This window comes from Molossus molossus, unplaced genomic scaffold, assembly GCF_014108415.1.
Source record: "Molossus molossus isolate mMolMol1 unplaced genomic scaffold, mMolMol1.p scaffold_m16_p_1, whole genome shotgun sequence".
Classification (NCBI taxonomy): Eukaryota; Metazoa; Chordata; class Mammalia; order Chiroptera; family Molossidae; genus Molossus; species Molossus molossus.
Window position 1 is genome coordinate 55,066,237 of NW_023425344.1, and position 13,425 is coordinate 55,079,661.

The window sequence follows — 13,425 nt, forward strand, 5'->3', positions numbered from 1 at the left end:
TCTATCATTTATCATCTGTGTGGTCCTGGGCCAGTCTCCAAATGTCTCCTACAGTTTCCTCTTTTGTAGAAAGGAAACGATCCTACTTTCCCATGGGATACCGTGTGCATTAAATGAGTTAATATAAATAAAACCCTTAGGCCAGGCTTAGCATAGGAAGCATCCAATAAATCATAGCTTAAGAAAGCATGGAGCCTTTCCCTGACTATCCACACTAAAGTAGCCTCCCACCAACACACATTATTTCATTTCTTTCATGGTATTTATCACTACCTAGAATTGCATTGTTTATTTTTGTCATTATTTATTGTTTGTCTCTTTCCTCTAGATGCAGGTTTTATGAGAACTGAGCCTTTGTCTGAAAGTTTACTGCTGCAGCCTCTTGTGCCTGGCACATAGTAAATATTCAGTGAATGAATTCCTCTTTTTTTTAAAGCTTGCCAACTTTAAACCAAATCAGAAATTAACAGATTTAGGAAGAAAAATGTTACTCTTCTTTTCTAACTAACACATTCTCAAATTGCGCTGGTTTATGATAGGTTACCAGGCATGTGTACAGGGCTATGGCGTGCCGAAAGGTAAGTGGCTAAGGCAATATGGAGGTCGTGGTGCTGAAGACTGCCAGCCACCCACCAACAACCAGAGAGACGTCTTCCAACAGCCCCAAGAGAAGTGGAATCTTTGCAATTATCCAGTTAACCTAGTGAATGTGGACTTCCCACCTGGTCCATGTAAGCCATTGTTTGATGTTAATGAACAACTTACTGGTAAATGATTAGCTTGTGCCTTGTACAGTGCAGAGTCATGAAGTAGAGAGGAAATACCCTCTAAAGGCAAAGCAAGAAGCATGGTTCTTAACAGATCATCATCAAAATTTGTGAATGAACACAAGTTGTGCCAGGGATGCCACATGAAACCAGATCTTCTAAAATAAGTATAAAAATTCTATTGTCCCACATTTGAATGCCATTACTTGCTATTGTCTTGCTTTCCCCAAACAGATTTCTGGAGCATGCATAACACTGGCATCAAGCCAAGGACCATGAGAAAACAATGAATTCTAGCATATTTGGGTCGTTTTACAGACAGCTAAGACTCAAATCCATGTGACTTGCTCAAACCCTTGTTTGTTGCCACAGCAGCCTGTAATGACAATCTTCAAATCCTTGTGCCCTGGCTCCCTACTCCCCTGTGTTCCCACAGTCCTCACTTTGCCAGCCCATTCCTACTCTTTATGCTAAAAAGCTGATTTGTATCCCTTTGAGGTCTTTAGAAAATAAATGGAATAGAAATAAAAGTAAAAAACAATGATTACTGGCTTTGTATAGAAAGAAGCCATGCATCTTAAAACCTGTATCAAAAACATATTTAAGCCCTGGTCAGTTTGGCTCAGCAGCTGGAGCGTTGGCCTACGGACCAGAGAGTCCTGGGTATGGTTCCCGCTAGGGGCACATACCAAAAACAAAAACAAAAACAGAAAGACAATTTAAGAGGCCCTGGCTGGGTAGCTCATTTGGTTAGCACATTATCGTAATATGCCAAGGTTGTGGGTTCAGTCCCCATTCAGGGCACATTCAAGAATCAACCAAGAATGCATAAATAAGTGGGTCAACAAATTGATGTTTCTCTCTCCAAAAATCAATTAAAAATGTATTTAATGAAGCCAAAAATTAGTTTCAAGAGTAGGTCTCAGTTTCTCACTGCTACAAGTACATTAGTCCCCCTTGTCCATGATTTTACTTTTCACTGTATCAGTCCAATAACATTAAATGAAAAATTTCAGAAATAAACAATTCATAAGTTTTAAATTGTGTACCATTCCGAGTAATGTGATGAAATCTCATACTATCCCAGGCTGTCCTACCCAGAACATGAGCCATCCCTTTGTACAGCATGTCCACACTGCATACAGTACCTGCCAGCTAGTCATGTAGTGGCCATCTCTGTTATCAGATTGGTCATCAGATAGAGAGAGCACAGTTATGTAACTCTTATGACAGTATATTGTTATAATTGTTCTATTTCATTATTAGTTATTATTGTTAATCTCCTACTGTGCCTAATTTATAAACTAAGCTTTATTATAGGTTTGCATGTATAGGAAAAAACAGTACTATCTGTGGTTTCAGACATCCACTGGGGGTCTTAGAATGTATCCCTGGGGATAAGGGGGGATTACTGTATAGTGAAATGTGTAAGGAATGAGTCTAACAATTTCAAATGGTGGTTTAGTTCCCTGGTCAGGCTACCACAAAGGGTGCTAATCATTTATGTAAGCTGAGCACTTACCAATATTCAAACACTAACATCCTGCAAAATAAAATAATGAAAGACTGCATCTCACTGGAGTCAACAACTGCAGGAACTGTTTTTTATTTGTTGTTTGTTTGTTTATCTCTAGCACAAATTTCCAATAAGAATCTGTCAGTAAGTGTCTTAGAGTACATTTTTTTTGCCTGATGGCTTGACAAAAAAGCAATAAAATAAAATAAACTCGACAGCAAATTTGCTTCATACTAGAGAAGCTATTACTCCAAGTCTTCAAAGGACAACAGAGAAGAAACACTCGAAATATTTAGGTGTAACTTTATAGCTACTATATGGGAATTTACGAATATATGCAGTTGTATTATCTGTGGTGGGAAGATGAGGAAGAGTGAGTTCAATTTATTTATAACCTGTTGGCACACCCATATCTGTAAGGATAACAATCTAGCACTGGTCAGTACTACCTGGCCCCTCAATTTTTTTGGTTAAATTTTGTCTTCCATCGCTAGGGAGGGAATTTAGCTGATAACAATTAAATCACCCCTGCCCACCCTCCCATCTACTCCTCTGAGTGAGTCTTAGACTAGGTCAATGAAAGAGAAGCTCTGACTCAGATGTAGCAGCCTTTGGAAAGTGACAGGGCTGCCCCATAAGGCTAGGCTGTCTGAAGGATGCATGAAGACTCCTAGCCAACTAGGTGAAATCTGGTCTACATTTCACTCACCAATCATGTGTCTGGCTCAAGACTGTGTCCAGCTGAAGGGGGCACCTTTGTCTATTTTGTCTGCTCAGACAGAGTGTCTTTTTTCTATTTCATTAAAAGAGGCAATATAGGAAGCTTCCACTCTAGTTTGAGTCACAGCTCCAGAATTGCCCTTCCTACCTTGTGATGGTTTAAGACTTCTTTACTCCATGATCTTTATAGACATGTCTGTAATTAACACATCACTTGTATTAGTTTATTTGCATGTCTGTCTTTCTATATGGCTCCAAATTTCCTGAAAGTAATCTCTTTATACTTAGTTCTTAGGATAAATCCAGTTTGAATTAATTTGTGCCAATGCTTGAAAAACATATGCTTATAAATGCTTGAAAAGAAGAATGGATGGATGAACAGAGATGAGTGAAATCCAGAAAAGGTATATGAAGAATATAAGAATGGGCTTGAAATCAGAGCACGGGGCTCTTCTTCCAGCTCTTTTTCTTTCATTTGACACTACTGGTGAGAGAACAGAGAATAAAAGTCAAAATTGTCAAGGCAAGATTTTATTAATGATAGCATTTCTCACTTCACACAAGCCAACACAACTGTATGCAGCTAACACTGTCCTGTATCTTCAGAGGTGCTGGGTACCCTCGATCTGGCCCATTAGGAGAAATACCCACCCATCTCCATCATACTTGGTACCCCAGGAGGCTGACCTATGTGGACTATGTCAAGGGACTTAAAGAACAGTGAGACAGGCCACTCTAGGGCAGTTTATGTTGGCTCTCCCTCTACCGAAAAACATATTTTTGCTGTATGTTCCTATGAGAGAATATACAAATAAATACCACCCGTCCCAAGTTCCCCTGTACATTTGGTGGAGATTTCCACTCATTGTGAGCCCCGAGGTAAGTGTCCTGACACTTCTGTGGAAAGTAGCTTTAATGGCACTTCATTTCCTTGGAAACCAGACCCTGGTGCAGAGCATTGAGTACTTGAATGTCAACAGCAGCAAATCCATTCTAAGCACATCAGAACAAAGAAATGTCTTTAAATTTAACAAATCTGAATGCTTTGATCCTTGTGATTTATTATCCTCACTGGAGACTACTTGTGGGGGGGCTTTTCTTTTTATTATGATTATTATTTTTTAATTATAATTGACTTTCCATATTATATTAGTTTCAGGTGTACAACATAGTGATTAGTCATTTACATAACTTAGGAAGTGATCCCTGATAAATCTAGTATCCACCTGGCACCACACATAGTTATTACAATATTATTGACTATATTCCCTATGCTGTACTTTACATCCCCGTGACTATTCTGAAACTGCCCACTTATACCTCTTAATCCCTTCACCTTTTTCACTTAGCCCCCAAAAACATAGGTTAAACTCTTTGACATTGCACTCAATAATATTTTTTTGGATGTTTCCTCAAGCAAGGGAAACCAAAGAAAAAAATAAACAAATGGGACTACAAACTAAAAGGATTTTGCACAGCAAAGGAAACCATCAACAGAACAAAAAAAAAAACAACCTAACAAATGAAAGAAGATATCTGCCAAAGAAACATCCCCTAAGGGCTTACTACCCAAAATACATGAAGAACTCATATAACTTAACACCAAAAAGACAAACAATCCAATTAAGAAATGGGCAGAGGACCTGAATAGACACTTCTCCAAGAAGGATATACAGATGGCCAATAGACTTATAAAAAGATGCTCAATGTCACTAATCATCAGAGAAATACAAATTAAAACCACAATAAAATATCATCTCACAACTGTCAGAATGGTGGGGGGAAGGGGTTGGGCTTTCTTTTAAAGCTTGTCCTCTAACCCATTGCTTCCCAAACTTCTTCAAAAGAAGTTTAAAAGAGTATACCACGGCCCTGGCCAGTTTGGCTCAAAGGTTAGAGCGTCAGCCACAGACCAAAGAGTCTTGTGTTTGATTCCAGTCAAGGGCATGTACCTCAGTTGCGGTTAATCCCTGGCCCTGGTAAGGGTGGTCCAGGACGCAACCAGTCGATGTGTGTGTGTCTCTCTCTACCTCCCTCCCTCCCTCCCACTCTGTCTGAAGGTAAATAGAAAAATCCTCGGGTAAGGATTTTTTTAAAAAGTATACCATGAGTAGTGCACAGTGGGGCAGAAAGTTGAGGTTGTTTGGTGCTAAGGACAACCAGCTTGGGACTCCAGCCCATTATCACCTGAAGTACTAAATTCTGAGATGATCAATATCTTGGCACACAGGCATTCATTTGTGTAGCATAGTGAAGACACTAGTGTGGACAAAGACACATGGCATGTACTACCTAAAAATCCCTGACATTGAACACTGGACACAGGAGGCTGCCCATAGAACCATGGCCTCTGGGAACTGGATGTCATTGTGGCCACCGCTGCTGCCATTTCAGAATGTACTGTGCATGGTTTATTCCATAGAACAGGTGGTGTGATTTGGTCTAATGTTTCCAACCAGTAGCTTCCAAGCCTGGTTATCCAGGCTCTCTAAGAAATTACAGCATCATTTTATTTAATGTTTTAAATTCATTCACATTGTTCTAAATTCAAAGCAATACAGTCAGGTGTGTGAGAAGTTTCACATCCTTTCCCTTGCACCCCAATGACCCTCATGACTTTTAGGTAACCACTCTTAAAGTTAATGTATCCTCCCAGGATTTCTTTTTGCATACATAACAAATACAAATAAATATCCTTATTACTTCCTTTTCTTACAGAAATGGTAGCATGCTGTACACAAGCTATGTGTGTATATGTACATTCATCTGCACCTTGTTTCTTCCCTCACTTCACAAAATATCCATATGAGTACATAGATGGCTTTCTCATTCTCTTTTTTTAAATTTATCTTTACTGTTGAAAGTATTACAGATGTCCCTCCTTTGTTCACCCATTGACACCCTCCTCCCCACTCCCACCAACACCCACCCTTGGTTTTACGGCACAGTTGTCTGTGTCTCTGTGTTCATTGGTTATGCACATATGCATATATGTTCTTTTGTTTATCTCTTCCCACCCTACCACCATTCCCCATCCCTCTGAGATTCCTCAGTCTGTTCCATGCTTCCATGTCTCTGGATCTGTTTTGTTCAACAGTTTATTTTATTCATTATATTCCACAAATAAGTGAGATCATGTGATACTTGTCTTTCTCTAACTGGCTTATTTCTCTCAGAATAATACTGTCCAGGTCTCTTCATGTTGTCTCAAAAAATAAGAGATCTCTCTTACAGCTGCATAATATTTCATTGTGTAAATGTACCACAGCTTTTATATCCACTCATCTACTGATGGACACTTGGGTTGTTTCCAGTTCTAAGCTATTGTAAATAGTGCTGCTATGAACATAGGGGTACATATATTCTTTCTGATTGGTGTTTCAGGCTTCTTAGGGTATATTCCTAGAAGTGGGATCACTGAATCAAATAGCAGTTCCATTTTTAATATTTTGAGTAAACACTATATTGTTTCCATAGTGGCTGCACCAGTCTGCATTCCCACCAGCAGCGTACTAGAGACCCCTTTACTCCACATCTTCACCAGCACTTATTGTTTGGTGATTTGTTGATGGCAGCCATTCTGGCAGGTGTGAGGTGACACCTCATTTTTGTTTTAATTTGCATCTCTCTGATGATTAGTGACATGAGCATATTTTCATATGTCCCTTGGCCATTTGTATGTCCTCTTTGGAGATGTGTCTGTTCAGGATCTCTGCCCATTTTTTAATTGGATTGTTCATCTTCCTGTTGTTGAGTTTTACAGTGGCATAGATTTCTACTGTGCGGATGTACCATTGTTTATTTTAACCAGTAACTATTAATGTTTATTTGGCTTGTTCCCAATTTTTTGCATGCAAACAGCACTGCATGTGTCATTTCTAAAGTATGTAGATATGAAGAACCAAAATGGCAGCAGAGAGAATGGAAGATACACAGACGACCATCTTCCAGGACCAAACTGGAATTGTAACTAAAATAAAGACAAATCATTGGGTAAAAGCAACAGAAAAGCATCTTGAGAGGACCATATAACCAGGGACATTGAATGGACCCTGGTATGTCAGTGGAGTCGCAAGAGAGCAGGCTGGGAGCCCACAAACAGCAGCAGTCTTAGCTGTCAGCAGTGCCCTCAGGGTTAAAATCCCAAGCTGGCTCCACAACACAGAGGGCTAGAACACAGCACTGATTAGCCACAGCCACTCATCTTGGGCTCCGGCAGAGGGAAGGTGGACTAGACTGGAGCTGTGCGGAAACATTTGGGATTTGGATGGCGCTCAAAATTTTTGCTGAGTTGCAGCCATGCAGGACAGTGGTCATCTTGCTCCTTCCAAGAGCTTTGGGGAGAAGCAGCAGCCTCTCCCTCAGAGATTCAACTCCACTTAGCTGGGCCAAAGATATAAAAATTGAGGCTCAATATCAACCAGCACCTGCCGCACCCTCAGGAAATCCTCTTACACTGAACACATGAGGGAGTTTTTGATTCAACTGAGAACCCAAGGCTTTTCTAGTAACTGAGACTGGCAGCCTCCAGGAAAAAGGCTAGAGGATAACTGAACATTTCCTGGGCTTTAAAATGTACCCAGGAAAGTAAGACTTGACAGTGGTGTTTAACATGGGTCCTCCCAACTCATGCAAACCCAGTAGAGGTAGCCACAAACAGCAGAACAACCAACACCCACAGGAAAAATTTCGCAGGCTCCAAAACCCACTGAGATAGCCAAAATGGTGAAACAAAGAAACAAATCCCAAATGAAAGAACAAGAGACGTCTACTAAAGATGAGATGAATGAAATACAATTAAGCAAGTTAACAGAGCTAGAATTCAGAGTCATGATCTTGAGGAAGCTCAACAGCATGTGTAAGGACATAAAAACCATGAGTAAAAATATAGAAACACTGAAAATCTACCAATTGAATATGAAAAAACACCAAGAAGAAATAAAAAATGACATAGCAGAAATAAAGAAAACATTAGAAAGACTAAACAGCAGAGTAGAGGAAGGTGAGGATGAGATCAGTGAATTAGAAGACAGGGTAGAAAAAATCAACCATGAGAAAACCAAAAGGAAAAAAACAATTATAAAACAGGAAGACAGCTTAAGAGAACTGTGGGAAAACAGGAAATGTAATAATATTCGCATCATAGGAGTCCCTGAAAAAGAAGAAAATGAGCAAGGGTTAGAGAATATATTTGAAAAAATAGTGACAGAAAACTTCCCTAATTTGGTGAAGGAAGAAGGCATTCAAGTTCAAAAAGCACAGAGAGCCCCAAGTAAGAAGAACCCAAATAGGCCCACACCAAGATACATAGTAATAAAAATGCCAAAAATTAAAGACAAAGAGAGAATCCTAAAGGCAGTGAAAGATAAGCAACAGGTGACCTACAAAGGAAACCCCATAAAGCTCTCAGCTGACTTCTCAACAGAAACACTACAGGCCAGAAGGGAATGGCATGAAGTAATCAAGGTCATGAAAAACAAGGATCTGAATCCAAGGCTACTCTACCCAGCAAGGCTATCATTCAAAATAGAAGGTCAAATAAAGAGCTTTCCAGACAAAAAAAAAAGGGGGGGGGCTAAGGGAATATATTAACACCAAACCAGCACTGTGCAAGATATGCTAAAAGGACTGCTGTGATTAGTAGACGAAATAGGAAGAAAAATAGAAACACGCTAAACAAAAACGGCAATAAATAAGTACATATCAATTATCACCTTAAATGTGAATGGACTGAATGCTCCCATAAAAAGACACAGAGTAGCTGATTGGATAAGAAAGCAAGACTCATCTATATGCTGTTTACAAGAGACCCACCTCACAACAAAAGATTCACATGGATTGAAAGTGAAGGGATGGGGAAAAAATCTTCCAAGCCAATAGGAAAAAAAAAAAAAAAGCTGGGGTAGCAATAATCATATCTGATAAAATAGATTTTAAAATGAAGACCATAATTAGAGACAAAGAGGGCCACTGCATAATATTGAAAGGATCTATCTGACAGGAAGATATAACCTTGGTAAACATATATGCACCCAATATAGGAGCACCAAAATATATTAAAAATCTTCTGGAGGACTTCAAAGAAGAAATCAACAGCAATACAATCATAGCAGGGGACTTCAACACCCTCCTGACATCACTGGATAGGTCCTCTAGACAAAAAATTAATTAAAAAACAGAGACTCTAAATCAAGCACTAGATCAAATGGATTTAATCGATATCTACAGAGAATTATACCCCAAAACTGCAGAATTCAAATTCTTCTCAAGTGCACATGGGACATTCTCAAAGACAGACCACATGTTAGGACACAAACTAAGTCTCTACAAGTTCAAGAAGATTGAAATCATATCAAGCATCTTCTCAGATTACAATGGCATGAAACTAGAAATCAATTGCAACAAGAACATGCAAAGACATGTGAACACATGGAGGCTAAATAGCATGTTATTGAACAATGAATGGGTTACCAAGGAACTCAAGAAAGAAATTAAAAACTTCCTGGAAACCAATGAAAATGAACACACAACAACACAAAAGCTATGGGATGCAGTAAAAGCAGTTCTGAGAGGGAAGTTCATAGCACTACAGGCCTATCTCAAGAAGCAAGAAAATTTTCTGACAGAATATCCAATCTTGCAACTTAAAGAATTAGAAAGAAAACAAAAAGAAAATTCCAGAGCAAGTAGAAGGAAGGAAATAGTAAAGATCAGAACAGAAATAAATGACATAGAGACCAAAAAAACTATTCAAAGAATCAATGAAACAAAGATTCTATTTTTCAAAAAGATAAACAAGATTGATGGACCCTTAGCTAGACTCACCAAGAAACAAAGAGAGAGAACCCAAATACACAAAATCAGAAATGAAAGAAAAGAAGTAACAACTGACACCACACAAATACAAAAAATCGTTAACAACTACTATGAACAATTATATGGCAACAAATTTGACAATCTAAGTGAAATGGACAAATTTCTAGAAACACACAGTCTCCCAAAACTGGACCTGGAAGAGATAGAAAACTTGAACAGACCAATAACAACTAAGGAAATTGAAGAGGTAATCAAGACTCTCCCAGTAAACAAAAGTCCAGGCCCAGATGACTTCACGGGGGAGTTTTACCGAACATTCAAAAAAGAACTTACACCCATTCTCCTCAAACTATTCCAAAAAATTCAAAAAGAAGAAAGACTTCCAAACTCATTTTATGAGGCCCGCATAATTCTAATTCTAAAACCAGAAAATATACTACAAAGAAAGAAAACTACAGGCCAATATCCCTGATGAACATAGATGCCAAAATCCTGAACAAAATACCAGCAATACATCAAAAAAATTATTCACCATGACCAAGTGGGATTCATCCCAGAAATGCAAGGCTGGTACAATATTTGCAAATCAATAAATGTGATACACCACATAAACAAAATGAAAGATAAAAACCACATGATCATATCAATAGATGCTGAAAAAGTATTTGACAAAATATAGCACCCATTTCTGATAAAAATGTCCAGCAATGTGGGAATACAGGAATCATATCTTGACATAATAAAGGCCATATATGAAAGACCTACAGCCAACATCATACTCAATGGGCAAAAACTAAAATCATTTCCCTTAAGAAGAGGAACAAGACAGGGATACTCACTTTCGCCACTCTTATTTAACATAGTACTGAAAGTCTTAGCCACAATAATCAGACATGAAAAAAAAATAAAGGGGATCCAAACTGGAAAGGAGGAAGTTAAACTGTCATTATTTGCAGATGACATGATATTGTCCATAGAAAATCCTAAAGATTCCATCAAAAATCTACTAGACTTACTAAATTAATTTGGCAAAGTAGCAGGATACAAAATTAATGTCAAGAAATCGATGGCATTCTTATACATCCACGATGAACTCACAGAAAGAGAAACTAAAAACACAATCCCATTTACTATCGCGGCAAAAAAATTATGATACCTAGGAATAAACTTAGCAAAGAAGTAAACAAAGAAGTAAAGAATCTCTTCACAGAAAACTACAGGTCATTGAAAAAAGAAATAGAGGAAGATATAAAATAGTGGAAGCACATACCCTTGTTCATGGATTGGAAGAATTAATATCATTAAAATGTCCATACTACCCAAAGCAATCTATAGATTCAATGCAATCCCCATCAAAATACCAATGATATACTTCACAGAACTAGAATAAATACTCCAAAAGTTTATATAGAACTAAAAAAGGTCCTGAATAGCCACCGCAATCTTGAAAAAGAAGAACAAAGTAGGAGGGATCACATTACCAGATATTAAGTTATACTACAAAGCCACTGTAATCAAAACAGCCTGATACTGGCACAGGAACAGGCACATAGATCAATGGAGCAGAATAGAGAACCCAGAAATAGACCCAAGACAATATGCTCAATTAATATTTGACAAAGGGGGCAAGAGCATACAGCCTCTTTAATAAATGGAGTTGGGAAAATCGGACAGCTACATGCAAAGAATGAAACTAGACCATCAACTTACACCATACACAAGAATAAACTCAAAATGGATAAAAGACTTAAATGTGACTCATGAATCCATAAAAATCCTAGAAGAAAATGTAGGCAACAAAATTTCAGACATCATATGCAGCAGAATTTTCGCTGATACATCACCTAAGGCAAAGAAACAAAGGAGAAAATGAACACATGGGACTACATCAAACTCAAAAGCTTCTGCACACCAAAAGATACAATCATTAAAATGGAAAGACAACCCACTGTATGGGAGAGCATAATTGCCAATGATATATCAGATAAGAGGTTAATTTCTAATATATATATTATTTAATTTTATTAACTTTTTATTTCTCTATTGCTACCTTTCCTTCATAAGAATGTTCCATGCTCCCCCCTCAAAGCATGAAACCTGTCCCTCTGACACAAATAGGACCTGTGCACTAGCTATTGTTGCCAGTAAAGCCTCCCCAATATCTCATTAGGGTTAGGCCTCCAGCAGCTGGGGCTGTCAATAACATACTAGGTTAAACTCATAAAGTTTCATTTCTTTCTCTTTTTTTTTCGTGTGTGTGTGTGTGTGTGTGTGTGTGTGTGTGTGTGTAAACCCTCTAATCCAGGCATCTGCAAGCCAGCCATAACAGAAGTATCCACTGAGCATTCAGCAGACATTAACTAATTCATTTGCTACACTTTTCCCTTTGATGGTACTAGCATGTAATAGAATACCTGTCAGGATGCTCTTGCAGAATTACAGAAACATTTTTGACAGGATTCTAGTATTGTATCTTGATAATTTATGGAAACCACCTGGTTTCAGATATCCTACTCTGGATAATACCTGAGTGTGTTATTTTGAAATTTTTCAAACCTTCAGAGAAATTGACGTAATAGTATAAGGATCATCCTTATACCTTTTCTCTAGATTCACCTATTTTAAATGTTTTGTCTCATTTGCTTTCTCTCACTCTGTGTGTTTGTGTGGTGGTCATACCACTGGAAAATAAGTTACAGACATCATGATACTTCAATCATAAATATTTTATCACTTATCTCTCAATAATAAGAACATTCTCCTACACAAGTAATACCATTATTGTACAAATATTTAACTTTGATACAATGTCATCAAACATATAGTCTATGATCAAACTTTTCTGACTAACCCAATATAGCCCTTAGAGCTTTCCTTTTGAAAATCCAGGTCCAATCAAAGATGCCACATTGCATTTTGTTACCATGTCTTTCTAATTTCCTTTCATCTAGAAGAGTTCTCCTCATTATCTCCCTCCTTCTCTGCCCCACCACCACCTTTGGGGGAGAGGGGTGTCTTTTATCACATTGGCATTTTTTAAGACTCTGGATCATTTGTTTTGTAAAGTGTTTTACAACCTGGATTTTGCAAATCATTTCCCTATGATTCAACTCAGGTTAAACATTTTGGGGAAGATTTTGGCAACATTATGTGAGTGATGTTGTGTCATCCCCATTACATCACATTAGGAGACATATTATGTCTCATTATTAATGATTCTAAGTCTGATTATTTCATTAAAAAATTGGCCATATATATTATTGTAAAGGTACTTTGGCCCATTGTAATAAATGAAATAATAAGTGATACTTTGAGATTATCTGAATTACATATAATATAAATGTGTGGAACTTCCGGTCAAGATGGCGGCGTAGGGAAACGCAGTATCGCGTTCTCCCACAACCACATCCAAGTTACAACAAAACTACAGAACAACCATCATCCAAAACCGCCTGAAATCAAGCTGAATGGAAGTCCTACAACTACGGAATTAAAAAAAAAAAAAGCAGCTACATCCAGACCGGTAGGAGGGGCGGCGGCGCGAGGGGAGGCGGAGGCAGCGCGACGGGCTGGTCCCACACCCAAGTGTGGCGGATAAAAATCAGG